The sequence below is a fragment of the Lepisosteus platostomus genome, chromosome 1, assembly GCF_059453375.1.
Source record: "Lepisosteus platostomus isolate fLepPlt1 chromosome 1, fLepPlt1.hap1, whole genome shotgun sequence".
NCBI lineage: Eukaryota > Metazoa > Chordata > Actinopteri > Semionotiformes > Lepisosteidae > Lepisosteus > Lepisosteus platostomus.
In genome coordinates, this window is record NC_142611.1 from 17707766 (window position 1) to 17734369 (window position 26604).

Below are 26604 nucleotides of genomic sequence, written 5' to 3' on the forward strand. Positions count from 1 at the left end.
CTAATTGAGGGCAAGCTTACTGGTCAATGATACATTGACAAAGACCTTGGGCCAGCAGTTTTTTTTACCATACAAACCAACATAGAACTGGCTGTTTTTTATCAAGACGATGCAACAGTGCAAAAAAACAATGCTGAAGTCTTGCCAGTTTTCCAACAGAGCATCTGTGGGCACATTTGACCAGTGCCACAGAAGACAACATTGTGCTGTACAGGAAAAGCAGCCTAGTATCTCACAGCAGTATAGCCAGGGGGGTCAAATACTGCCAGTTTTTCAAGGAGATCATAATCCATACTACTGTACCATTGTAATTCTTATTAACGATACTGTATGTCACATTCCAAATGGGAAATTTAGCATGATTCTCAATTTGAAGTTTTTCGCACTTATCTGCATTTTGATTGATATTTTTATTTAAAATATTCGATTAAATCCCTTAGACCTGAGTTCTTTATAATTGTTGTACATTGCTCTATATTTTTTTTGAAGGAAAAATACACATGCATGTATTATAATACAATGATACAATATCTTCTTGTGTCAGACTCAACAGGGCAGGTTAGGAAATATGTGACATGTAGTCTTAAGACCTGGCTTTACATTGGGGTTTATGTATATTAACATTAATGAGATCTTACAAGTTGGCATTGTGGCACAGTGATTAGCATTGCTGCCCCACAGAGCTAGGGTGCTATTTGAGTGGAGTTTGTAGGTGCTCCCCGTGTTCATGTGGGTTTTCACCAGGTTTTCTGGTTTCCTAAAACAATCCCAAAAATATTTGAGGAAATTAATTGGTTTTGGGGAAAAAGATGGCTCTGGTGTGAGTATGTGAATGTGTGTGTACTTAAATGGACTGGTGAACCCATCCAGAGTGGTCCTGCCTTGTGAATGTTGCTTGCCAGGATAAGCTTTGCCAACCCTGTATTTGATAAAGAGATTTGAACATGGATGAATGGAGATGTAATTATGTAAAATCATTTTTTTCTAAATGCATCTAGACTTAGAGAAGATATCTAAATTTTATTGGAAAAAATACAAGAAAATCTAGTACTGTTTATTGTGTATTTGTGTATTGAAACTGGTCAAATTTGGTCATTTGGTCAAATTGAAACTTGCGTGGGCAAAATTTCTTTTTCTCAATTACATTGAGAATCCTAAAATGAATTTCATTTGAGGGGTTCTGTTTCCAGGAGGTTCAACAAATGTTTGTGTTTCAACAGGCACCTAAAATTTGATTAAAAAATAAGATACTGATAGTAGAAAACTTGCCAATATCTCACATAATGTAAAATGGGGGACAAGAAAATCACACACAGCTTGATGAGAAACTAAGATGTATTAATGCAACTCTTTTTCCAGTGTATAACTGACATGACACAAACCACAACACACAAGGTGTGCCTTACAAACATAATTAAAAACAATGGCATTGATACAGAAGATTACTAAGCAAAATCGAAAAATGCCACATCAAATAAACTGCATTATAACATTCCCAATCAGAACTGTTAAGCTTTTTTCCCTCTCAGATAAATGTTTGTTATCATTAGGAGCAGCATAAATAGTAATAAAAATGAAGCCCAGAGTAAACAGGTGTATATAGTAATCACATACAACTATAGTTTATTGCATGGAAACTTTTTTTTTGTTTAATAATTCTCATCTCCATAAAGACCACACTGGCAGTAATGATGTTTGATTGTGTTGACTCATTCTGAAATCTGTGACATTCCTTCCAATTTAGCTTAGCTTAAAGCTAAATGTATCAATTTTCTGCAACCATGATATTGCTAACCCTTCATTTAAAGTGGCATCCATCACCCACACAAATATTACAAGAAGAATATGATTATTACTGTTGAACTAAAGCACATCAATGTTTCAAAAAGAACTTAAACATTGAACAACAGAAGGTTTACCTACTGAGTCTTCATAATTCTTAAGGGGAAAAAAGATATAAAGTAATATATAAATATATTATATTTCATATACTGTACATAAAATGCTCCTAAAAAGAAGGGGATATTCAGATATATTTGTAAAATCCAACAGGCTAGGCATTAAAGATGCTAGTTCTTTCGGTTAAAGGGAAATGTATTATGCGGAAAGCTATAAATTATACATCAATGACGGTCAAAGACACAAGTAACTAATTTCAATGATTTCTTATCTTAAACATCCATCCTGCCAGTACTGAAGGAATAACACTGCACACATACTGTAACTTGTGCCCTGAAATGAAATGGGATTTACATGCTGTTGCAGGCTGGGCTACTGTATATAGAGACTATAATGTCAGCTTCTTCCAGGAGCCTGTAGCACCTGTAAATAGGAAGACTGGGTTATAATTAGGTAATTAATTTGATTATTGGAGGTACTTACAGTAAGTAACACATTCTCACATGAGTCTGATTAATGTTGTGTTTGGTATAGAGTTTCATGAGATTAGTTGAGTCACGTAAGACTGTGTGGAGGCCATTTTAGAGTCCTTTTATTATAAGACTTTGCAAAATCTCTGTAGTGAAGTCTCCTGCACAGCAAAGTTACTGTCATTGTGAATTTTCATGTGTTCAGTTCCCTGGAGCCACTGTGTATAAGGGTGGGCTCTGTCAGATACACCTCCATGAGCTGGCAATGTCTTTTAGCTGCTGTCATGCCCTTTGCACAAAGAAATTGAATCATGCTATGCACACTGTATTTTGTACAATGTTTGAACAAGACCAAGTCATCTTTTACCTGATATTTTGCGTGATCATGGATGGTCAGCATGCTTCTGTGGGTTCATGACAAAACAAATTACAGTATGCCTTGACAGTAAACTGTTAAAGTCCACCACAGCAACTTTTTGATTACAGGAAATCTTGTTTATTGAAGTGCCCTCATGCATAGTGAATTTCATGTACTTTAACTTTTGAATATATTTCGATCACCATTACAAACTGCCTTTGTTGCTATAAATGAATGTAATAATTCCTGACCTTGACTGAACTGCTTTTAGTTTAAATGTATTACTTGTAAGTATATTTCATGCTAAAGTAACTCAGAGCTTCATACTAGAGCAACATTTCACAATATAAATATCCCCATAAGAAACAGATATTTGATAGAGAGTTGTTCCTAAATATTATATCATATTCATGGGTATAGAAGTGTTGAAAATGGTTTGTATTTCTGAGTCCAATTTTCAGACTTCACTCAGACTAAATAACATTCAGGTCACCTTCACTTTCCCTTTGCATTTTTAATGGAATTAAAATGAGCAAACCTCAGAACAACAACAACAACAAAAAAACTCACTAGTAGCAACCAGACAGATTTAATCTATTTTAGTTAGAGATTAATGATTGTGGAAGCAATTAAGAATCCCTTCCTCCCCTGTTTCTGTAATTACATACTGCGTTTACAACAAAGACCTCTAATGTGGGGAATGCTGAAAAAACAGATATCCACTGAGAGTATGGACAATAATAGACATTGTTAATTTGTAAAAGACATTAAAAATTGTATTAAAACTGGGTAATGGCTAAAAACATGCTAGCTCTTGCACAATATCATTCTGTACATTAAAATAATGGCATATTAAAAGCAACATTAACATTGTGATCCTACAAGATATGACTAAAGTCTCTTTGTATTATTTTATATCTTTGCATTGTATATTCTGCTAGGGTATGGAGAAATGTTCAGGAGAAAACCGACTTCAGTAAATGAGTGTTCAACAAAATTGCTTAGGACTAAATTAGGCTAAAATTAGGCTAAAATGGTTAAAATGGTTAATATAGTCATAATATAGTCCTAATATAGTCTTTGTAGAAGATTTAAAACTACTTTCTCAGTTTGTATGTATTTTAATATTGTCCTAAATAAGCCACTGCCAATCATGTTTCTTGAAATCAAAGATTGTTTTCAGCTTTGTTTTTTTTTCAAAAAAGAGTGAAGCAAATTTGCACTCTTATGTTTTTCGTACTCTTAGTGCTACTCATTTTCTGAAATTCTTCCAAAAACTTTTATAAGGTTCTGGGATTGTAGAAAAAATAAAAATATTGCTATGCTCAGTTGTCCCCCTTTTTAACTTTTCAGTGTTTCTATGCACTGTTGCAGTGATGATAAATAGTTTCAAACTCTACAGAGTTACCTTGATTTCAGCATTCCCCTATGTTCACAGTACATAAACTTCTTAAACTGATGTTACATACAGGGGTTTTGAAAATGGTCAGTAATTGACTGAGCGTTTTAGACAATAAGTGAAATAATTATTCATAACTCCAACTTATAAGCGGTTGAAATAAGAATGTGTATTCTTTATTCTCTGACAGAGCTTTGGTGAGAGAAGTAATAACCCAAGCACACTTGGTTAAAAAAATATTACAATGACAAGATACAAAGTGCACTACACACAACAAAACATACAACACACAAGTTACTCTATGTGCAGTATTTACAAAGTGTTTCAGAGGCCTTACATTCTGGTCATCCAAAACAAAACCCAACTGCTACTAAGTATTAAACTCTTAATGCTTACAGAGGCTACATACTGTAAGAGATAAATTGCTTTCTAACTAAATACAGTACAATGAAACCTGCAGTTAAATCTCTCTCTCTGCCACAAAATAAATGGTAGTCTATATCCCTATGCATAAAAATGCACTGTTACGTTTCTAACTGAGGTATCTTAGTTATCCAGAAACCGAAGTTCCCTTAAAACACAGAATAGCACGTTTTCTCTAACAAGTACTTAAATACTTAAGTACTTTGCTCCAGTCGGGTTTGGTTTGGATGATCATGAAGTAGGGGCTCTCTTCTGGTGCAAGCTTCAAGTTCCAACTCCTCCGGACACTTGTCTCTCCTTTCCTTCTTCCCTGGTTGTTGTTTCTTCTCCTCCTCTTTGTGCTCTTAATGTGATCTTATATTGTGTGTTCCTGTACTGCTCCTTGACAATCCTTAACCTTCTCTCGCTAACCACCATGCTCAGTATGCTGTAGGCCCTGTTGATTGATTTCCTCCAAAAGCCCCTTCAGCCTGGTGCATGCCCTTATTAAACTGGAACTCACCATTGACACCCTGCTAAAGTTAAGCAGGTGTGAGCCTGACAAGTACCTAGATGGGGGACTTCCATGAAAAGCTAAGGTTGCTGCTGGAGGAGGTGTTAGTGGGAGCAGTAGTGAGTGCTCATCCTGCGGAATATGTGGGTCCAAATTACTCTACAGTATATACAGTAGTGATGGGGACGGTACACTGTAAAAAAAAAAAGGTGCTGTGCTTTGGATGAGATATAAAACCAAGGTCCTGACTCACCATAGTTATAAAAAATCCCAGGGCATTTCTCGAAAAGAGTAGAGATGTTACCCCAATGTACTGGCCGAATTTCTCCTTGGCCTTTACCAATCATGGCCTCCTAATAATTTCCATGCATGAATCAGCTTCATTACTCTGTTCTCCCCACTGAAAACTGATATGTGGTGAGCGTAATGGTGCACTCTGGCTGGTTCTGCCCTCTCCCCTGCCTTGACAAAAGCTATGGCCTGTCTTGCTGGGAAAGGAAATGGCTGTGGGCTATGTCAGTACACATTAAATCACAAAGGGAAAGTGTCACTAACTGGAAAAAAAAATGTTGTTTATATTTTTATAAAATTGCACAGAATTATTTAGCTAAAGCAAAAACAAAAAAAGTATTTTTTATGGAACTCGTATAAGTAAGCAGGTGTTACATTTGATTTATTTTCTGTTACTGAACAAGAACAGTCTGGGTTATATAAGCAAAACTAAAAAGAGCTTTTAGTGTTAGTTTACTTAGCCTTTAGAATCTACAAGGTTTGTTATGTCATCTTTACCAAAGGGAGCATAACTTTGACAAAAAAAAGAAACCTTTTAGTTCTACAATATTATTGGTAATGTTGCTATAGGAGTCCGGGCCGTCCTTTCTCTGAACATGTACCGAGTATAATACATAGCAGAACAGTGGTAATGTGGTATCTGCATGTGTTTTATTTTCAACAAAACCCTTCATTATTTGGTCATACATTATACAGAGTAAAACATATTACTATGGGGATCAGGAATGGTGATACAGTGCAGAACTAGATGGTGATAATATCTCTGTTCTTATATTAAGCTGATTGTGCAAATGTGGCTAAAGATGACATTTCCTAATAGTACTGTAGGTTTGAATGAGAAACTGTGCCAGGGTGTGAGCTGTAAAGAAACATGTAGACATTTAATTCCACACAGAAAAGCAGAAAGTTTCAGTTGTGGAGCTTTCTTCACGTATAGTCTGAGAATCATAATAGTACACTACCTCCATACAATAATATATATACAGTATATTACTTGATCTTCACATTGAAATATTTCAGAATGCATCCAGACCAGATTTTATTTTTTTTCAGGTCTCTTTGATGAGAATTTCATGGTTTTGTTTAGTAATATGATGAGTAAAAAATTAATAAATCAATGTTTAAATGCAATACTGTTGCAATACTGTTTTTTCAAACCACCATCATAAAGAGCTCAGCATCAACACACTACTGTATATGGCAATTGTTATCAGAAAACAAAGGCATGCTTTTGTCAGAGAGTGTGGCATGTGTGCAGTTTATCTTTTGAATGAGAAACATGTTTTACACAGTGCATTACAAAAGTTTTCAGACCCTTGCACTGTTTTCACATTTTGTTGCTTTAAAGATTTCTTTCAGGAGACTTTGATGTAACAATTATATGTAAACAGATACTGTAATTAACAAAACTGCGTACCAAAAAAACAGTCAGAGGTAAATAGACCATTCATATGAAAGACACAGCCATGACTGCATTTGTATTCAAAATCCTTGTTACGGCAAACTTCTGCACCTACTGTATGTGTGTAATAATCATGGTTCACAAGATGTTCTCAGTAAACACACGTGGTACTGAATTTCAGGCAAAGAGTCAACCATGAAGACCAAGGAGGTTTCAAAACGATTAAGGGATAAAATTGTCAAAAGTCACAGATTAGGAGAAGGGTATAAAATGCTTCAAAGCAATTTAATATGTCATTATGCAGATCATTAAGAAGAGGAAGGCATCCAGACACTGTCTAGATCAGGCTGCTCCTCCGCACTGTGGAGTTGGGCTGGGAGGTGTTACGAGCACAGCCGGCACCAATTGACCCTCATTATTCAATCTCCTCCTCCCTCACTATTTAAACCCTACGTTCACTCCTAGTCCTCGCCTGGTATTAGGAATCTATCCGCCACATGAGCTTGCATCGTCCTTGAACCTCTGGCTACCGACACACAGACCTTTGTAGCGTTGGACCTCTTGAGAACTCTTTTATCTCACCCCTTTTTTGGAATTGTTTGCCTTCTCTAAGTGGTCTCTGGCTTCTAGCCTGGAACTACCGACCACTCTTCTGCCTCGCTCCTCTCGGACTCTGAAGGAGTTATGGAGTTAAGTGACTGAGATGGGGGTAATGTCCAAGGGTCAACAATACAGTATCTGAGTCACTCCACAAAGGTGGCTTGTATGAAACTGGAAAAGAAATCGCACAGGTAATGCTGAAAACATGTGGTAAGTGGTTTTGTGGTCAAACAAAAAAAAAAACATAGTTCTGATTGTTAAAAAATGTATACGTATGCATCATTTTTTTTTATTTCACAAAATGGAAAAGGTCTGAATACTTTTGCAAGTCACTATACAGTATTACAATGCTGGTCATGTAAAAGTAAACAAGGTCATTTTTTTTTTTCCTATACAGCAGTGAAAATCTACAATATTTAATCAAAATATTTAAAACAACAAATCATCAACAACAACCGAAGCGTCTGTTATCCTGGCTATTAAGAAATGTACCACAAATACACAGTTGTTCAGGTGCAGTACACAAAATCATCCTGTTTCTTAATAAGTATTGTGATAAATTAGCTGTCTACTAACACCTGTCTACTAACAACAGAAAACTAATCTTCTTTTTAATATCTCCCATCCAAATACTGACTAAGCCCTGTCTTTTTTAACTTTCCACATCTGACCACAGAAGGCTTGAGGGTAGAATTGCTGTCCTTATTTTTCTTGTGCATACTTTACACAGTATGCACTCTCTCCTGAATGACAAGTCTATCATTCATTTCTTATATTTATACTCTGCTCTACTTTAAGATATGAAAGTGTATTCATTTATTTCTACATAGACAAGGGAAGTTTATCTGAGGGCAAAAAGTTTTGAAAGCCCTGGTCTATCTAGAGTTAAATTGCACAACACTTGTATTCCCATATGATTTTGTAAAAGAACAAGGAAATGAAAGCAATATTTGATGTTTGTGTTCTTCTGTACTGCTGTACAATATATTCAGCTCACACCTGAAGAAGGCTCCATGGCCGAAACATTTTTTTCTTTCTTCTCTTTTCGGCATGGAATAAACCTATTACTAGTTCCTTTGCAGCCTACGCATGCTGACGCAGCTACCCACCTGAACTAAAATATATTTTGATTCATATGTGTGTGTTTTAAAGAATTTAAGAAAAAAAATGATGTCCTTATTTTTCATACCAAACCCGTTTTTTTCTCTGTCACTTCCTAAATCACATCCAGCTGACAGTTTGGTACCTGTTGTGGCACTACAAGCAAGAGGCATGTTCAGTGTGGTGGCAGAGGCCTGGATGAAGGGCAACGCATTGCTTTTGTAAACACAGCTGCACTTGCTAATCGAGGACATGAATTAAGGGCATAATGAAAGCACCTTTCATAACTTTTATTAGCTTTTCTTTATTATATTTGTAGCACAAGTTTATTTTTCAGCTTTTGTTCAAAACTATCTCTAGAATTATCTTTACAGTTTTTGGAAAAAATCGGTTGTGTTCTATAAAACACATTTAGATAATTGTCAACTATCGAAGACTCATCTAAATATAAAAATATAGATAGATTCTAGTCCAAAGGTTTTCTTTGTAATAATACAGAATATGAGACACTGTGAAGCCCTAATTGCATTGGCATTTGATCATAGTCTTTAAAAAACTGACAAAACGTCACTGGCCACTAGCTAGTAAAAAGACACAATAATGTATCTGCTTCAAAACTATGCATTATGTTAAAAAAAAAGAAGAAACAAAATGTCCTTATTTGTTTATGCTGTACAAAAGTGGCCATCCTAACTGATACTTAGGATCAGGAAATGTATAGGGTTTCAATACAGCAGTGAGTCCTCCTTTAGTAAGAGCACCGCGTGAGAACAAGGAATATCCCTGTGTAGAATAATGGACAAATGTAAAAAACAGTACTTTATTACAGTTTCCCATTGAGTAAATAGTAAATTAACATTGAGTAAAAAAACTCTAGCAAACAGAGCCTTGCTAACAAGCACCACATGTTTGAAATGTCTTGTTTGCAGGTGAATTGATTTAAAAGAAGCCAAACTCATTTTGTAGAGCTAGGGATAGTTTGTGGTGTATTACCTAGAGACATACATGTTATTCACAGAAACCATGTGTCCAAAAGGGTCTTCATCATCCAGTCTGATAGTGCTAAGCACACGTGCATATTAAATATTCCATTTACCTTTAATGGAACTTGCTCAAAGCCATACCTTGTCAGAAGCTATTATTACAAGCTAAGAATATGATTGTGAAACAACTGAAAGCGTCATCCATAAGTCTGACACCACTTTCTGTCACTCAATAAACCTGTAAAGCACTTTGAGTGTAGTGTCCAGAAAAGCGCTTTGTAAGTGTAAGGAATTATTATTAATTATTGTACTGGTATTTTTTCCGGGAAAAAATATGGTGCGATTATGTGTGTGTATCTGCATTTGTGAGTGTGTGTCCGGTGATGGACTGGTGTCCCATCCATGGTATATTCTGCCCCATGCCTGTGGTTTGCCAGATTAGAAACTGAATGCATGGCAAACTGCACAGTAAATATACTCCATCCCCCCTTTCAATACTCAGAGTAATTGATTTCTTTGATAATTTAATAGCATTTTGATAATAATTGTTAATAATTGGTGGTTTTATTCCTTATAATTGGTTGTCAGAATGAACTGAATAAAATGAATTTTAAATAACAGTAGCAAGACGTTTTTTGTCTGTTTGATTACAGCATCTTGGTCTCTTACTGTAACTGAGAAAGCAAACATCAATATAAAAAATTAAAAATGTGACAGTAAAATTTGCAGTGTAGAATGTTGAGTGAAAAACCAAAATATAAAACCTTAATTGTATGAATTGATCTTATTTAGTACTATATTTTAAATATTCATAATCTTACAGTAATATTTTCTATATACTTATGCCATAGTGTATCAAACTATTGGTTGTATTCATATACTAACCATGTCCTTGATATGACCTTGACAATCACCTCAACAACTTCTTTTTGCTGTATTTAACAGAAAACTCTAGCTGAAAGCCAAACAAAAAGGCAGAAAAGAAGTAATAATAATAATAATAATAATAATAAAATTGTCAGAATCAGTCAACATTCATGTCAGATTAATCAATTGAATCATGTTATGTTAATCATTTGAGGGAAATTATTTCTGAATAACAACTGTATTATCTTATTGTAGTCACACACTGGTATTCTTTTATTTTTATTTAAATTAGTTCTATTTAATATTTAATATTTAAAGTCGTATAATATTAAAGCACGCCCTTCACCTTTTTATCAACCCCAAATTTCTGCAACTGCAACTTCTGAAAATTTATGACATAATTTAATGTTATGTTGGGACAAGGAATTTTAGAGCAGTGAGTTTTAGAGAAGGAAAGATGGCAGCCTAATATGAGCACTTTAGCCTCTTTAGCCTGTAGATACAACTGCTGGCCTTCCTGTGGCAGAGTCCATACTTTTTTATTTTCTTCAACAATAACTTGAAGATTAAATTCATGGTAGATATTTGCACTTTCCAAATAGACTTGAAAAGTAAACATCTATAAGGATAGTAGTTGAGGTGGGTAGCTGCATTAGCATGTGTAGGCTGCAAAAGAACAAGTAATAGGTTTATTTCATACTGAAAAGAGAAAAAAGAAAACACAACGTTTTGGCTGTGGAGTCTTCCTTGGGGGGCAATTTTAAACCAGTACGTTTTACTTCTATTACATGCAAAGTTATGAAAACAATAATAAGCGCTGTACTAGAGGAGTTTCTGTATGTAATAGTATTCGAAAGGGACAGTTAACATGAAAGCACATTAACTTACAGTATTTGTTCTTTATATAGGAAACAACATGGAACATATATTATAGTTTGTGAATAAGATTTTCATAAGATTTTTGAATGTACATCAATTAGGAAGTGGTAAAAAGGATAGAAAAGGGAGGACAACCTATTGGTAGTTGCTCCGATTGGAATGATGGAATTTAAATTAGTGTCCTGGTATACAGTAGACTCACTCCTCTCAGACTCTGAAGGAGTTATGGAGTTTAGTGACAGAGATGGGGGTTTCAAGTTAGTAGAAACACTAAGCCAGAATGAGGTTACTTGTGAGAAAGACTTAGCTGTAGACACATCATTTCCATCTTCTTTACACTGTCTGGATCCCAATCCAGGTATCATAGGTTCATGAGCATGGCTTCCTAAGGTGCTTACAGGCTTAAGGTGGTGTTTTAAGGGACATGACTCACCCCCAATTGGTGCTAAACCTTGTCCGTGTGATAAATGATGAATGGATTGAAGATGGGTGGATTGGATGAGTAGCACTTTCTCACTCTCCCATGTGAAGTTTTAGGGGTTCCTAACAGTGTGATGTGATAAACACACAACAGCTATTCCAAATGATATGAGTTTTTTTATCAGAAAAGCAAACAATGTTCTCAAAGAACTTCCAATGGCCTGGTAAACTCTGGTCTTCATTCTCCACATCTTCCTTGCAACAGGTGTAGAGATATGTTGTCTCCAGAATTGGCTCTAACCTGCAAGAAAACCTGAGCTTCTACATTTCTTTGTGTGGGTCTGCCTCTTTTAATCCCTTCTAGGATTATGGATCTTGTTCTTTTTCCTTCCAAGTAGCTGCTTAAATGCATCCCAAAAATGGGGGTCTGAAGGATTGGTCTGTTTCCAAGGGCTTGTACTATGCAGTGCATATTTGTTACCTGCCTCTCTGGCTCAGTAGGATTTACCCTTCTTAGCTACCCCCTCCAGGGCAGGAGATTAGTTTCACCCCCTTCCTATTGAAAAAACAAGGGATATTATGATAAAATTCTATAATGCACTAATAAGACCCTGACAAAGTCAGTCCTATGGGCTCCATCAGTTTCAAGAATGAAATGCAAACCAAAGGTCATAACTGGAAATTATGTCGATTTTTAAAACTTAAATAGGAATAGGACACACATCTTTCTCACAGAGGGTTTTTGGAGTATAGAACTGGCAGCCCAACAATTTTATCGAAGCTTGTATTTTGGCGTTTTTAAAGAAATGGTTGAATGGATTCTTGGATCCATTAGCTACTGCAAAACCAAACCACTGTTCTCACTTTAATATTCTTTGCATATATATAGCTTTTCCAAGTATTAAAAAACAACTGTGTTTTGAAAGTATTTTAACTGAATAATAGACATAAAAAGCCTTGAAAAAATACTTAAAAAAACATCTCAGTAAAAAATGCATTGAATGTCAGATATTTTATTAACCGTTCTAAATATAAAAGAAAAGAATGAATGCATACTGTACTTTCTGTTCATAAAAATTTGAAGTTACATGAAACAGTTATAAAACTTTCTTTCAATGTATTTTTCAAGGAAAGGGAATTATAATTTTCTTTAGGAATGGCTTCAAACACAACAGAATACTGCAGTAGACTAAAAGCATATTCACTGGGTTTTGACAAAACAGTTGTAACAATTGAGAGAAAATAAAAGACTAGAGATTGCACTGAATAATGCAGTAGCCCTGAAAAATACTAGGTCAGTATTAGGTGCAGTTTTCTTTGCTTCCTTCAAACAGCTGCATATTGAAAGTAGAACTCGCAGTTACTATTTAAAATTAAAATGTTCAGTCCCTTGCTTTCAACTTCACTATAGCTGATAAAATCAGGATCATAACTAGACATGAATGCTTGATAATACTTGTCCTGTCATTATAAACAAGACCATACTAAAAAAGCTCTTAATTCAATACTCATATTAATGTTGAAAATTAATAAATTAAATAATATGAATCTGATAATTAAAGCAATGAAATATGTTTGCATTTTCTCATTTGTTCATTTTAAAACCTCCTAAATGGATTGCTCACCTGAATAAGAAAATTAATTTTTAAAATGAAAACTGAGTTCTAGCAGGTGTTGTTTCATCAAATGAAATAAAAGCAACACCCATTAATAGATTTATTTTCCAAGTCTAGGTTTTATTGACGTTCATTCCTCAAAAAGATAAATTTCTACAGTATATGAGATATGTTAATACTTTATTGTTTCATTTCTCTGATATTTGTCTTGCATCAAAACAACTATGTTTCACACAAACAGAAACTTAACAAAACATACAAACATTACAATTAAAATTAAAAAATAAAAAAAACATGGTAGCATTACATATCGTACAACACGTCAACTCATACTGTATATTTTCATTTCACACTAATCTTACAGGAATACACACAACTATATACAGTATGTGTGTCTGCCTGTCTGTATTTTTACCCATATGAAAAATTAGAAGTGTTTAAAAGAAGACAATATTTTGAAATAGCAGCACACTGTAGCGTGTTAAAACAGCAAGCAAATTCCTTCTCAGTAGGGTTAATTGGCAAGTTTTTACATTACATAACTGTGCTGTCATCTTTTTTTGATGGAAAACTTGCAATATATGTTATAAGGTGTCTAATTTAACAAAGTATACTACTCAGCTATAATTACATAAAAATATGCAACATGTCCAAGGTTTTCACAAACCCAGATTTTGCAGGCGGTGCAGAATGTTTGAGCCAGGTCCAGACAGGCAGCCATCTGAACTAGAGGAGAGGAAACCTTAAGAAAATTTACCAACCTACACACAGGCACAGGGAGAAAATACAAACTCCACACAGATAGTACCCAAGGAATAGAACCCACATCCCAACTCTATGAGGCAGCAATGCAAACCACTGCACATCCATGCCACCCCCATTCAAAATATATTGGATACTTCTATAACAGCTTTACATCTGGGAATTAATTAATTATTGGAGAATATTAACAAAAGACTCATAACAAATACTGCTTGTATTCATTATTGATTTTGTCGTTCAAATTCAAACAAGTTAGTTAAAACAAGTTTATAAATCTGTATTGCCTATCCCAACTAGTTTTGCAGTCACTATTGTCTGAGAGCAATAAAAAAATAATTCCAAGGAATTATCAGCTATGTTCAAAATTAGAGATCCTCCTGGTTATTGCTGTAAAAACAATGATAACATCCTTAACTACTGTATATTCCAGTTTTAATTCAGCTTTAATATTATTTAATAATATCAGTATGATTATATTAGTCTATTATCAATTACCATCGAAAATTAAAATTCTATCATTTTAAACACAAAATAAAACAGATAAAGTTAAAACCACTGTTGCATTATACAGCACATCCTCAGAGCTGTATTTGTGCCTTAGAATTCCAGGTGGCCTTGTTTTAAAGATCTCAGCATTGAGCTATTTTCAAACATGAAGGAACAAGAAATACACTGCTGTATGGAAGTGTTAAAAAGAGCTCAGAGGCTTAGAGAGGCACGTGTATAAAGTTCTTGATTTTTCCATATGTTTTGATTTATTGGGGGGGGGGGGTCACAATTTGCATCTTATAGATATCTAAACAAACAGTAACCTAATTAATGGGCAAAAAAAACCATTACCCATAAGAAATATAATGTCTAGAAAATAAATCTAGTGTCTTGCAAAAGTATTTATTCCTTAAACTAACACATTTTGTTGCTGTCTGAGCTTGCAGTCATGACACTTTCAAATAAGACTTTATATTTAAATTCTGCATAATCTGCTCCAGACTAATGAAGCTCAAAAATGCTGATAGCATATAAGCAACTCTTTTCAAGCAGCACACAAAAGTTCATCAGGCCAGAACTTATCCTGGTTTCTAGGCATACAGAAATCAGAAAGCACATGAGTTCCCCCCCAACATGTGATGCAAGTCCATCAGAGGGCCTACCCGCAGCAATGAGAATTATCATTTATACAGCTGGGTTGACATAATCCCTTCATAACTGCTAGACAAGGCGTTATAATCACATGCATAATGCTTTAAAGGAATATGCTGAAATGACATAAGGTGTGCACAAGTGGTTGTGACGTTTAAGTAATGTACAGTAAGGTGCAGTAAATATCAATAAAACTATAACAAAGTGAAGTATGTTGATTGCATATACTGTATATGCAGAGTCATTAACTCAATATTAAGTGGAAGCACAAGTCTTATTGGGTAAGTGTCTACCAATTTCGCACACTTGCCTGGTGAATTTTTGCCCTTTCAATTTATAGGATTTGCTCAAGCTCTCGTCAGTTGATCAAATGTTAAATGTCACACTGCAATTTTCAAGTTTTCTCAATAGTATTCAATTCAAGACTTTGACTGGGTCATTCATAGACATTAACATTCTTATTCTTAAGCCATTTTGACCAGTTTTGACCAGCCAGTTTTGGCACTGTGCTTCGGACTATTTTCCATCTGAAAGGCTATTTTTGTAGGTATGTAACTATTTTTTAGGTACAGTATGTATGTTTTTACTGTAGATGAAGAGTTGTTTGTTATCTGTTGATAATAAAGAAAACCATATTCTGGACTATACGCAGATTGGCATGTGTATCTATGTATCTACGTACAACCATGTTTCAGTAGTCCAGATCTCACAGTATATTCATTATTTTGATGCTATGATGCCAACAAAGAAATCTATTATTTAATTTTTCTCTGTTGCTTTTTCTTCCTTTTCCTGGGGTTAGCGCCCCATTTTAACCCCAGTTATGCATGTTATGTTGTTGTCTGTTTGAAGATTTGCAATTCTTGGAAAATTGCTAGACTTTTAGATTGGGGACCCACAACAAATGTGCTCTCAGGACATTCACTTCTAATGATCAGCATGTGCAGTAATATGTGTAACAGTTGATGACACAGTAATTTATATGCTCACGGCATATATAACATATCCCAAACACATGCTGAGCATTATTTATTTGATGGCTTTAAGTACAGAAAATGCGATAGTTCTGAAATTGTACGCTTCAAATAATATACTGTAGGTACAGTACTCCTCTTATCAGTGCCTGCAATGCCAGTACAACTTAAGATCAAATTTACTTTACAGTACTTAATGGGTGATCTTTAGATTCCAAGATTGCCATGGAAAGCTGCATGTCTCCATCAATTTGAGGTCATCATACTTGTTTGCATGGAATAATGGTAGTGACAGACAACAGGTAATGTGTTCTATTGGTGCAGCGGATGATGAAGTTATGACCTGGAATTGTTGATTACTGGACTAATGAAACAGTCCTTGATGTTGAATGGTGATGGAGGTTACAGTATATTTATCATCAACAATTACATTTATCTTTCATGACGGGTTGGAATAACAAGCAGAGCTGCGTGATTCAGATCTACCTAAATATGCTGTTGCTAAGATATTCTGTAACTGTGTTGATTTTTTTTATTCTTGCACAGCATTAAACCTTAGTGTATAGTAGTTGTAAATTGTCTGAAAGACAGCCTTTGCGGACAAAAAATGGAGAGGGGAAGGTGACTACTCTTTGTCCTGCTCTTCAGGGTTTTCTTAACATCTTCATAAAGTAAATCAAGCATGTAGGTTAGTTATCCCATGTACAGCATGTGTCATCTCTTTTTGTTTTATTTTGAATATGAAGCAATATGTCAGAGATTTTGTTTTATTTTGTTTATTTAACCCCATTCTAAACCCCAACATTTGTTGTATTATGGAACACAGGTTAATGAGTGGCATAGTAATGTGATGATTTAGCCCTGCTGCCTTATAGCGCCTTGGTCCTCAGTTTTATTCTGACCTTTTTTGTTTTTTCAGAGGGCAGTTGTTTAGAGCTGACAATTTTCTTTCTTGTGATTCCTAGAAGTTAGCAATGGTTGCCTGAGTAGGGTACAGACTAAGTTAGCCAGGGCATTCTTGGCAACTCCAGTTTTGTCATGCTTTCAGTGAGGAACATGCCTCTCTGGTGCTGAAATATCCTGTATGTCACTGCAGAGCTTGAAGCATAACAAATGATGATTGGATCGATGAGCTGTTGAGTGAAAGGGTGGATCTGTCTTCACTTCCTCTGTCTTCAATAAGAGTTGTTACTCTGAGACAACACATAAAGACCCAATTGGCAACTCCAAATTGTGTTGGTACATAAGTAAATGGGTATTCTAAATCTAAAAGAAAAAAAAAGATTCCTGGTGTAGCAGCAAGGCTTATTAATTAATTATTAAGTTTGCTGCTCCCTTGCCAGTCCCTCTCTCCCTCATCTCAGTGGTGCTGGACACAGAGAGGCCATTCCATGTGGTTCAGATTTAAGGTGTTTGTCTATCTGCTAGAGTTTCAAGGCTGAGATTCTCCAACCACTCAAATAAATGGTCATCTCTGGTGCCTTACTGTCTGGCAGACTCCAAGGGAGAGTCTTATCCCAGGTTGTTTACAACCCTAATGTCAGAGAGCGTTGTTACTCATCATCCACCTCGATCAGCCAATCAGGAACTGGTAGGGCAGGACAACCCCGTGTGGGTCTCGTATGCCCGCTGAACTTTCAACCAATGAACGACCGTAGTTCCTCCAGATAAAAGAGGCAGCACAGGGCCCAGAAAATGCCCCCTCCAGGAAATTCTCAGACTCACCTCAGACAATCATGCGACGGCCAGTGTGTCAGAGTGCCAGGACTTTACTTTGTTCTAAGAGTCGAGAACGGAGGTCGCCCACTCGTAACCAAAGGATCCGCCCGAGGTTAGCCCAGCAGCAAGCCTTGTGAACTGCCTGTACCCCACCGCGAACGCTCGCCTGATCAAGGAGTGGACTACGGTCGGAACTGTCAACAACTGAATCTCAGTATTCAGGACTAGCGCTGCATCGGGAACGAACCGGTCTTCTTCCCATCTAAAGACTGTGACTTGCTTGGACCCCCAGTCACTTTTTCGTGTGCACAATCTCTCGCTAGTTCAGCCAGGACTAACTAGCCGGTCTTCCGAGAGTAACTGCCACCATGCAGCGGCAGGAATCTCTCCCTCCTTCTCCCCCACCTCAAGCCGAACCAGGACTGCCTGGCACCAGGCCAGAGGATGCTGATTGGATGCAACAACAGCCTGTCGCTGTTTCCTTGTGTCTCCAGGAGATCTGAATCCACACAAATTGGATGAATATTCAACATTCTGGATTACAGCTCGAAAATTCAATTGTTACCTCAACCCCAGTTGATATCAATTTAATTCCTATAAGTGATGCACTTGCTTTGGAGTATCTAGTGTAGAAGCTCATTAACGAAATGGTATAAATGAATGGTATACTGAATGTATGTCTCTCTTGGTTTGTAACTCTTCGTGATTGAATAAATACCTTATGTATTATGCTAACCCTCACTCTTAATATCTGTTATGTTTATATGCACGTGTTATATATATATATTAATAATGTATTCTCGTGTATAAGTTTCCGTGTGTGTGCGTTGCTGAATCATTCCGCAAGGTCTGTTTTCTAATAGCCATCAAAGAATCATTTTATGACTTACTGCTACAATTATTAATTGCCCCCAATAAATGCACAAAACCCCTACACTGGTTTTTCTCCCATTTCAAGTTTGTGAGATTGAATTTCTCAGAATACCTGTTCTCCTGACATTCTGTATAGACCTGATTAACCTAATAAACTGATGTTGCAAATCAATTTAGAACAGAAAAATGAATCACGAGATTCCTTCTCAGGTGGAATTTCTATCTGGTAGTTGGGATATGAGCACAAGATATTTGGAAAGCTCTATCCTCTAAGCACAAATGAAGATTGTGCTTATTTTTTCATTTCTTTTACAAAATTAGCTTTAACCAGTGGTATACTTTTAAACACATACCTGTGTTAACACCAAGTGTTAAAAACCAACAATTTTTCATTGAATGACTGTTTTTTATAATATGCATGCCATTTTAATTTACAAACTATGCTGTTATTTTAGGAGAGGGAGGAGGATTTTATTGGCTGTGCCATGAGTAAAGCTTGATTTTATGGTGAATGTACAAAAAGGAAACACAGTGGACTAATTACGTATGCATATTAAATTTAAAGAGCATAAAACTCATGAGTGAGATAGCTAATGGCATGCTCCTTTTAATGAAGTTTGTGGTCCCACTTTGCATTAATAGTTTCTAATTACAGTTAACTTGTGATAGCGTTATGTTATTACTATTTAAATATACATGTAATTACTAAAGTGTGTAATTGTATGTAAATGGAAAGCTATAACACATTTGTTCACCATATACTTAGTAGATAATGGATTTGATGCACAATGTGGCAGGACATTATTTTAGACAAAAAACAGCATATGAAAGACTTGAAACATTTGGTAGTCGCATTACTTTTGTGAGAGAGTACTGTGTGTGGATATAAAATGAAAAAGGATTCTGAGGTACAGGTAATGTTGATTTCAACAATGCAGTTAGCTGTTGGGGATATTTGAATATGCAAGTCATCTTGATTAGTAGGGCTTTATCATATTCCCTAATTAAAAAATAAATAGGCATGCATTGTCTGCAAAATTTAATGTGTATCCCTGCATTTACATTTTAAATGAAACAGAATGCTTAAGTAATGACTATTTACACTGTTACTGTATGTACATAAACACATGCTTATCATCAGGAACCGTCACTGGCCAGTAGTTCAATGTTGAAATGTAGTTTTATATCAGATTTGTTATTCAGAAGACAGAAAACAGAGGCAAGTTAAGATGAAGGAAGGGGCTAAGAGTCCTGTGAACAATATAAAGTCTTGTGAGGCTTTATGGCTGTCGTAAATACTGGATGTAGTGCATCTGCCCTTAATCCCTGCTTAAGTCCTCTATCATGCCGTCCTGCATGAAACAAACTTGTTACCCACTTCTCATATACGGTACTTCACAGATCTTAGGCAAACCAAGTTGTGGGTCCATCTTCAAAAGATATAGAATTAGTGCTTTTGTGTCTGCTGATCCTTACAGACTTAAATTAGATCAATGTGTAAATTCTCAAAGCCAAGGTCTTTAGTACTATTTTTGCTAACATCACTAAAACATCCAGACATGTTCAGCCTGTCTTAGCCATGTGATACATGATGTGCAACATGGACATAGCAGTGGCAATTACACAATCTCTATTTAAAAGTTCTGCTCATGGCCAGTGGGTTCTATCATGCCATTCTTAACCATTTTTCCAGAAATGCCCTTTTGCTCTATGAAATTTTAATTAACTCCCACAGGAAATTCTGTTTTTTAAGTTTTCAAATCCCAGGTTCTGTATCAGTTAGAAACAGGGATTGTTGTTTCAGTGTCTATTAAATTAGATCATATTTTCAGCTATTTGAAACACTTAATTCATCCAAAAATAAGCACTCAGCCCACTAAGAAGTAAGACATTTTCAGCATTGTTACTGTACTGTATGTTGCGTAAATTAGAACATTGTGTTGTTTGTTCTCCTGTATTCAAAGTTAGGCCCAGCAGGAAACATATTTCCCTGCCTTGCAATGCATCATCCATCATCTTAAAGTATCTCCTACTGCAGGCTTTTTGTATTGCATAATTTAAATACAACTTGTTACTTTTTTATTTTTTTTCTCTTATACTGTATGCACAGAAGTTATTATTTAATATATTTTATTTTGAAATCAATAATATAAATTTCATTTTATTTTGGTATTCTGGCTGGCAAAGTACGTTTTTGAATAGTTCATTTTGTGACATAGCATGCAACGATTTCTATTCAATTTTCATGTGTTAGGTCTTTACATCCATTGTGATGATACACTGTTAGTTGGAGGTTCCTTTGTTTCTGACAACTATGGTTTTCATTGTAATGAAATGGACCTTCAGCCTCACAACCATCCATTTCTGATCTTTCTATAATTGTTTTTTTTAATCCTACTAAATTGTACAATGTGGTACCCTTTTTTAACAGTCCATGTTTAACAATATCAGAAATAACTTGAAATAAGGGGATTATTCAAGATTGTATTGCATTAACTATTAAATTCTTTTTTTTTCTCCCATTTAAAAAGTGAAATACAGTATTTCTGTGCTGCAGGATGTACAGTATTTGAGGAGATCTATTCTTCTTAATTTTCTTAATGTTCTTATAATTAAAATGTATCTTGTTTCATTGACCATTTAACCAACACCAGCCACAATTCTTACCTATTCTACCTGTCTTTTTCTTTTTTTGTGAGATTAAATAATTACATTTTATATCTCTTCAAGACATACTTTTTTCCCTATAAGGGTCTTGCAGTATGTATTCCAGTGTCCCATTCCAGTCAGGTTGAGATAGTTTAGTTGCCATCATGCTTGTGTTTAATGAAAATAAGACAGAGCCATGAATTTACAGGTATTATGTGTAAAAAGTCTGTTTTTTCAATTAATTTTGTCTTTGAAGAAATATATTTTGTCTTCTTTAAGTTTATATACGATGATAAAACATTTGCCTTAGTGTTAGCTGAAAATGAAAAGGGGCCAACTCAGGGGCATTTTCTGCTTCAGCATTTAAACATTATGACAAAGTGTCACCTAGACATACTGTAGATCCCTTTTAAAGAACAGAAAGACTAAATTTTAATTTTCATGGGTATCTGCTAAGGAGCAGTATTTTCAATACTTGTTTTCAGTTTCTAAGGTTTTTTGATTAAGTTTGCATTTGCAATTGCAAAAGTGCAGTTGTGGTACTTGATTATAATGTTCCTTATATTATAACTCATATTTTACTTGTCCACAGACAACCCTTTCTCAGTGAGCATGTATTATAACAATTAAAATTCAAATTTAGGGAGTCAAGCTCTTAGAGTTTCAAAGGACATCTATTGCCAGGCCTTCAGTGAGGTTTTAATGAATTATTAAATTCTTTCAAAACACACTGTAATTTAAAATGTTATTAAAGCTTTATCTCCTCAATGCACTCATCTGCACACTGTGTATTATGTTCATCATGCGCTATTAGATGGCGCAAATGGAAATACGCAGTGGTGTGATCTTTCAGTATGGCTGAATATTGCAAGAAAGGAGCTGGCGTTAGCTTTCTTTTCTCAGAAAATTGTTCCTTGGGTACATCCTGAGACTGTAAATGAACTAATAAAGCAGAACATCTGTTCATAATTCCATTAAAGGGATTTTGACACTGTTACATCTGTGGATTAATATGAATCTTCAACAACAAAAAAAGAAATGCAGGAATTAATTAGTGTATTATTATATTATGTAAAAGCAGTACCGTGGCATTGTATTATTTCTGAATACTTTCGAGACAAGTCTAAAGAATATGATTTATTGGAGACCCAATCTAACTCATTTTACTGAAGCAGAGGTGATTGTTTTCAGTCCCAATTGAGCTTTGTTTCACAGAGCTGGGGATCCATAAGAACATTGCCTTTGATGTCCCTCAAGATTTGGGTTGGGAAACTGCCTTAAACTGATTCACCATTCCATTTCAGATGTACCCTGCTGAAAAAGAGAGGGACTGCATCTGTCTGAAATGAAATCATTCTCCCGGGCTCATATAACTTATCAATGTCCGCTGATTAGTTTCACTGGGTAAAATACCATCTGGTCAGGCAGACATACAGTACAGTAAACAAAATCTTACATTGTTTTTGTCAAAGTAAAAATACAGTAATCTAAGTCAACAATGTTGCATTTTTATTCAGTAGGATCATTAGATGTATTTGTATATAAATTGACTTCTTAAAAAAAGACAACAATGATATTTCAATTAAGTAATACATATCTTTAGATTTCTGAAACTTCAAAAACAATGCATAGAAAAAATGACGCTTTAGGTTTATTTTGTCCCTTTTAGTACTCTGGTTTAAAGCAGTGATTCATTTCTTCAATCTGCCTTAATTTATGTTAGTTTAAATGCAGATTTGATGCACATGAGTGCTCACAAATGGCCACATGCTAATTAAGTATGAGGAGCGATGTACAGCTATTCCGAACAAGAGATGTTGGCTCAGTGATGCAGAAGTGGTCTGCTTAATTGGTTCGGTTCATCACAGCCTTGGCACTTAATGGGTGACAGGATTCAGAGGCTGCGGAAAAGGAATGAAAGGCACATTGCAAAGAAAGATGCAGTGTTGAGGTTGATTGTATCTCCCTGGAGAATAATTTATTTATAAAAAAATTACATTTTTCATTAATAGGTTACTGCTGTTTTCATCAGAACTGTGAAGTGAAAATGTAGCGTGGCTGTGTAATGAGAATGGTGTGATTTGATTTTGTAATACACATATACAGTAAAAACATGCTGTAAACAGTTATACAGATTTCAAGTGAAAGTAGGACATGTTGTGTTAATATCAATGTCCTAAGAAAATTAGGATGGTGAACAATATCTAATATGCCCACACACTCTGCACTGTACTGCGTACAAAGGACCTTATACTGTAGTAGTAAATAAAATGTTTCACTTTCTTGTGCACAGTTACTGTATAAGATAAAACCTCTTACATGAGTTAGTTCAAAAACAAAAACAAAATACTGCATACTATCCTATTAGAGAACTATATTTCTTTCTAAAAGCTTTTTGTTTCACCATTATTTAGTTATTATTTAGGTGGATGCCTATGAAAATTCAAATCCTCCTCATCAAAGCAAATCATCTTTACTTAGAGCACCAAAGAATGACATTCAGACTTCAGTCTCTGTCACTGGTACATGTAAATGTTATAATTCTGTGCTTTGTGGTATTGTTTCTGTTTTATAATGGTGTACTGTATATAATGGTGTATATACTGTAAGAGTATATAATTATATAATGGTGACTCACGTGCCATTTTGAATAATAAGTTGTGAATAATTTATGAAACCACGCCATCCATTTTCTAACCACTTCATCCAATTCAGGGTCATAGGGGAGCTGGAGCCTATCCCAGTAAGCAATGAGCATACAGTGGGATGCCGTACAAAGTATGAGATGCTAGTCCGTTGTAAAGCACACACAGAGACACATACACTCCCATCCGGGCCAATTTATGCTAAAGCCAATTAACCTACTAAACCGTCTTTGGACTGTGGAAGAAAACCAGAGTATCCGAAGAAGAAAAAAAATAGTACATATGATCAATCTGTTTGCTTTATGCTGTTCAATGAACATACTGTATGTTAGATTTATCGGTCATAATTCTTCAGTTTTACAGTATGCAAGACATTCTCATATGCGTGCCTTAGTCTGTGTCACTTATATGGGAGCTCTATTAATTTGAGTTTTGAATTATCCATATAGCCATCAAATTTCATGCAAAAGAAGAATTAAACTTAACAAAGTAAGACAAAAAAACAATGAATTAAGGTGTCTGGTTGAAATTGTGAGTTGTGTTGTACGGTCACTACTTTAGCTCACGTATCTAAAGAGCATATCGTAGCTCAGTCAACTTCTAGGTGAGCCAGGTATGATTATTAATTTTAATTAATACATTTATGACATATTTTATTACATTATAATTTTTTGGTTTTTTGTTGAGGCATACGGTTATATAAACAACAAAATTAACTATAACTAACATTAACCATAGCTGTCATCGTGATTCATACTGGAAGTACAGTAAATACCAACAGTATATACAGTAAGTAAAAGTTATTTTATTGCTGTATTTTCCAGGCCTCTCAGATATTACTTTTGAGTAAAACACCTATGACCTCTTCTTTTATTGAAATACAGTATATTGAAATACTGTATTAAGATACAGTGGGTGATTTAAGCCCTAATCAATGTACTGTACAAACAGCAGTTGTAAGAATCTTATTCCAACACAAGAATTTCCAATATATGATATTATAGTATTATAGTATTATAACATACAGAATATATTATAGTATACCAGCCTTTTTTTTCTTTTGTTATCGTCTACAAGATAATATGTTATATAAAAGGTTTGGTACATATACTGTAAATCACCATATATACAGTATTTAAATGTAGTGTAGTCTTAATTCCCAAATGTAAATGCTGATGATTTTATGGAATGCAGGGAAGCTAAACACATTTCACCTCTTCATAATGCAAATTTTCATTGGAATTAGTAGGGCATGATGTACTAAATTAGTATGAACAGTCCCACCCACACAGCACTTGAAAGTTAAACCATTTTGAAAAGCTTGCAATACATAAAAAGTCATTATCAAACCATTATTATGAGGCATGCACATATTTCTAATGCTTTCTAAAACAGACTCTAGTCCAATTCAATATTTATCTGGTAAACATTTACAGTATATTTTACAGCTGCATTGAAAAATCTGTGAAATAACATAAAAGTATATGCTTGTGAATGAAGGCATAAGAAGAAATTGTAGCAATTATATAAAATAGATTTGTTAATAAATATTTTGGGATAATCCTTACCATAATACAGCCTGATCTCATCATATCACAAAAATGGCCAGAGGCACTATAGGGATGGGAGACCTCCAAGGAAATGTTAGCAAGCTAATGCATCAAGGTAATTAGCAGGATAATGCTCCAAATATTGTAGGAGGAGCATGAGGTGATATTTTCCCTTTCTAGATCAGAATTTCCAATCCAGTACCCCATTATAGGAACTCGGCAAACTGTGCTATAGGATGATATGTTGGCCATTAAAAATCACATGACACAGGGGTTTTAACGCAATTGTCCTGCCTAAATTCCACTCTGAACATGTACTATATCATCTGGAGTAACACATTTGATTTGATTGTTTAAGCAATTTCTCTGTCTGATCTGCCGAGCAGTGGGGCTGCTGGTGTATAAAGGCTACAATGTGTACTTTTCTTGCTGCACTTCAGAGATGGATGAAGTTGAGGTGGGGTCCATCCTATTTGTAAAGTGGGTTGAGGTCATACAGTATGTGATGAAAAGCGCTATATGAATGCAATAAATCATTTATGATTAAGTTTATACCTTTTGAAGAAGCCATTTTCAGGTCATTCTGAACTTTGGTCACATGACAGAATTTGAAAATTGGGATTGGTATTGTAACATTTGATTGGTTAGACTGGTAATATTATGACAAATGTTCTTTTCCACTGCCTGAAATTTATTTAAATACTCTCACATCATCAGTGCTTTGCTTCCAATGTTTTCAAGAATTATATTTACTATCGCTGAGCCTCAGCTTTTCCGCTTTGCGAAACAGCCTGAAGCAACAGAACTGGAGATGCATTGGCTAGTAAATAAGCCATTGTTTAGTAAATAAAATTCTCACCTCTTGATTATGAAGCAGCAAGGCATGTGGCTATCACTTATGATTCTATCTGTACTACTTTATTATTTTCATTTATTTATAGATATTCCTAAAAAAATACAACATAGCACGTTAAAACCAATCATTTATTCTGAGGAATAGCACTGGTATGATAAATTGGTTTTCTCTGATGACTTGGGCAGGTTTTGGTAAATACGTATAAACTGAATCTTTTACAGTACCCCCCTCTCCA

At 35.1% G+C, this 26604-nt stretch overlaps 1 protein-coding gene across 5 annotated transcripts in view; it reads left to right on the forward strand.

Moving 5' to 3' along the window:
• LOC148677792 (leucine-rich repeat and immunoglobulin-like domain-containing nogo receptor-interacting protein 2) overlaps positions 1 to 26604 on the forward strand; it is a 504064-nt gene that overhangs the window by 221072 nt on the left and 256388 nt on the right. The window lies entirely within an intron of this gene.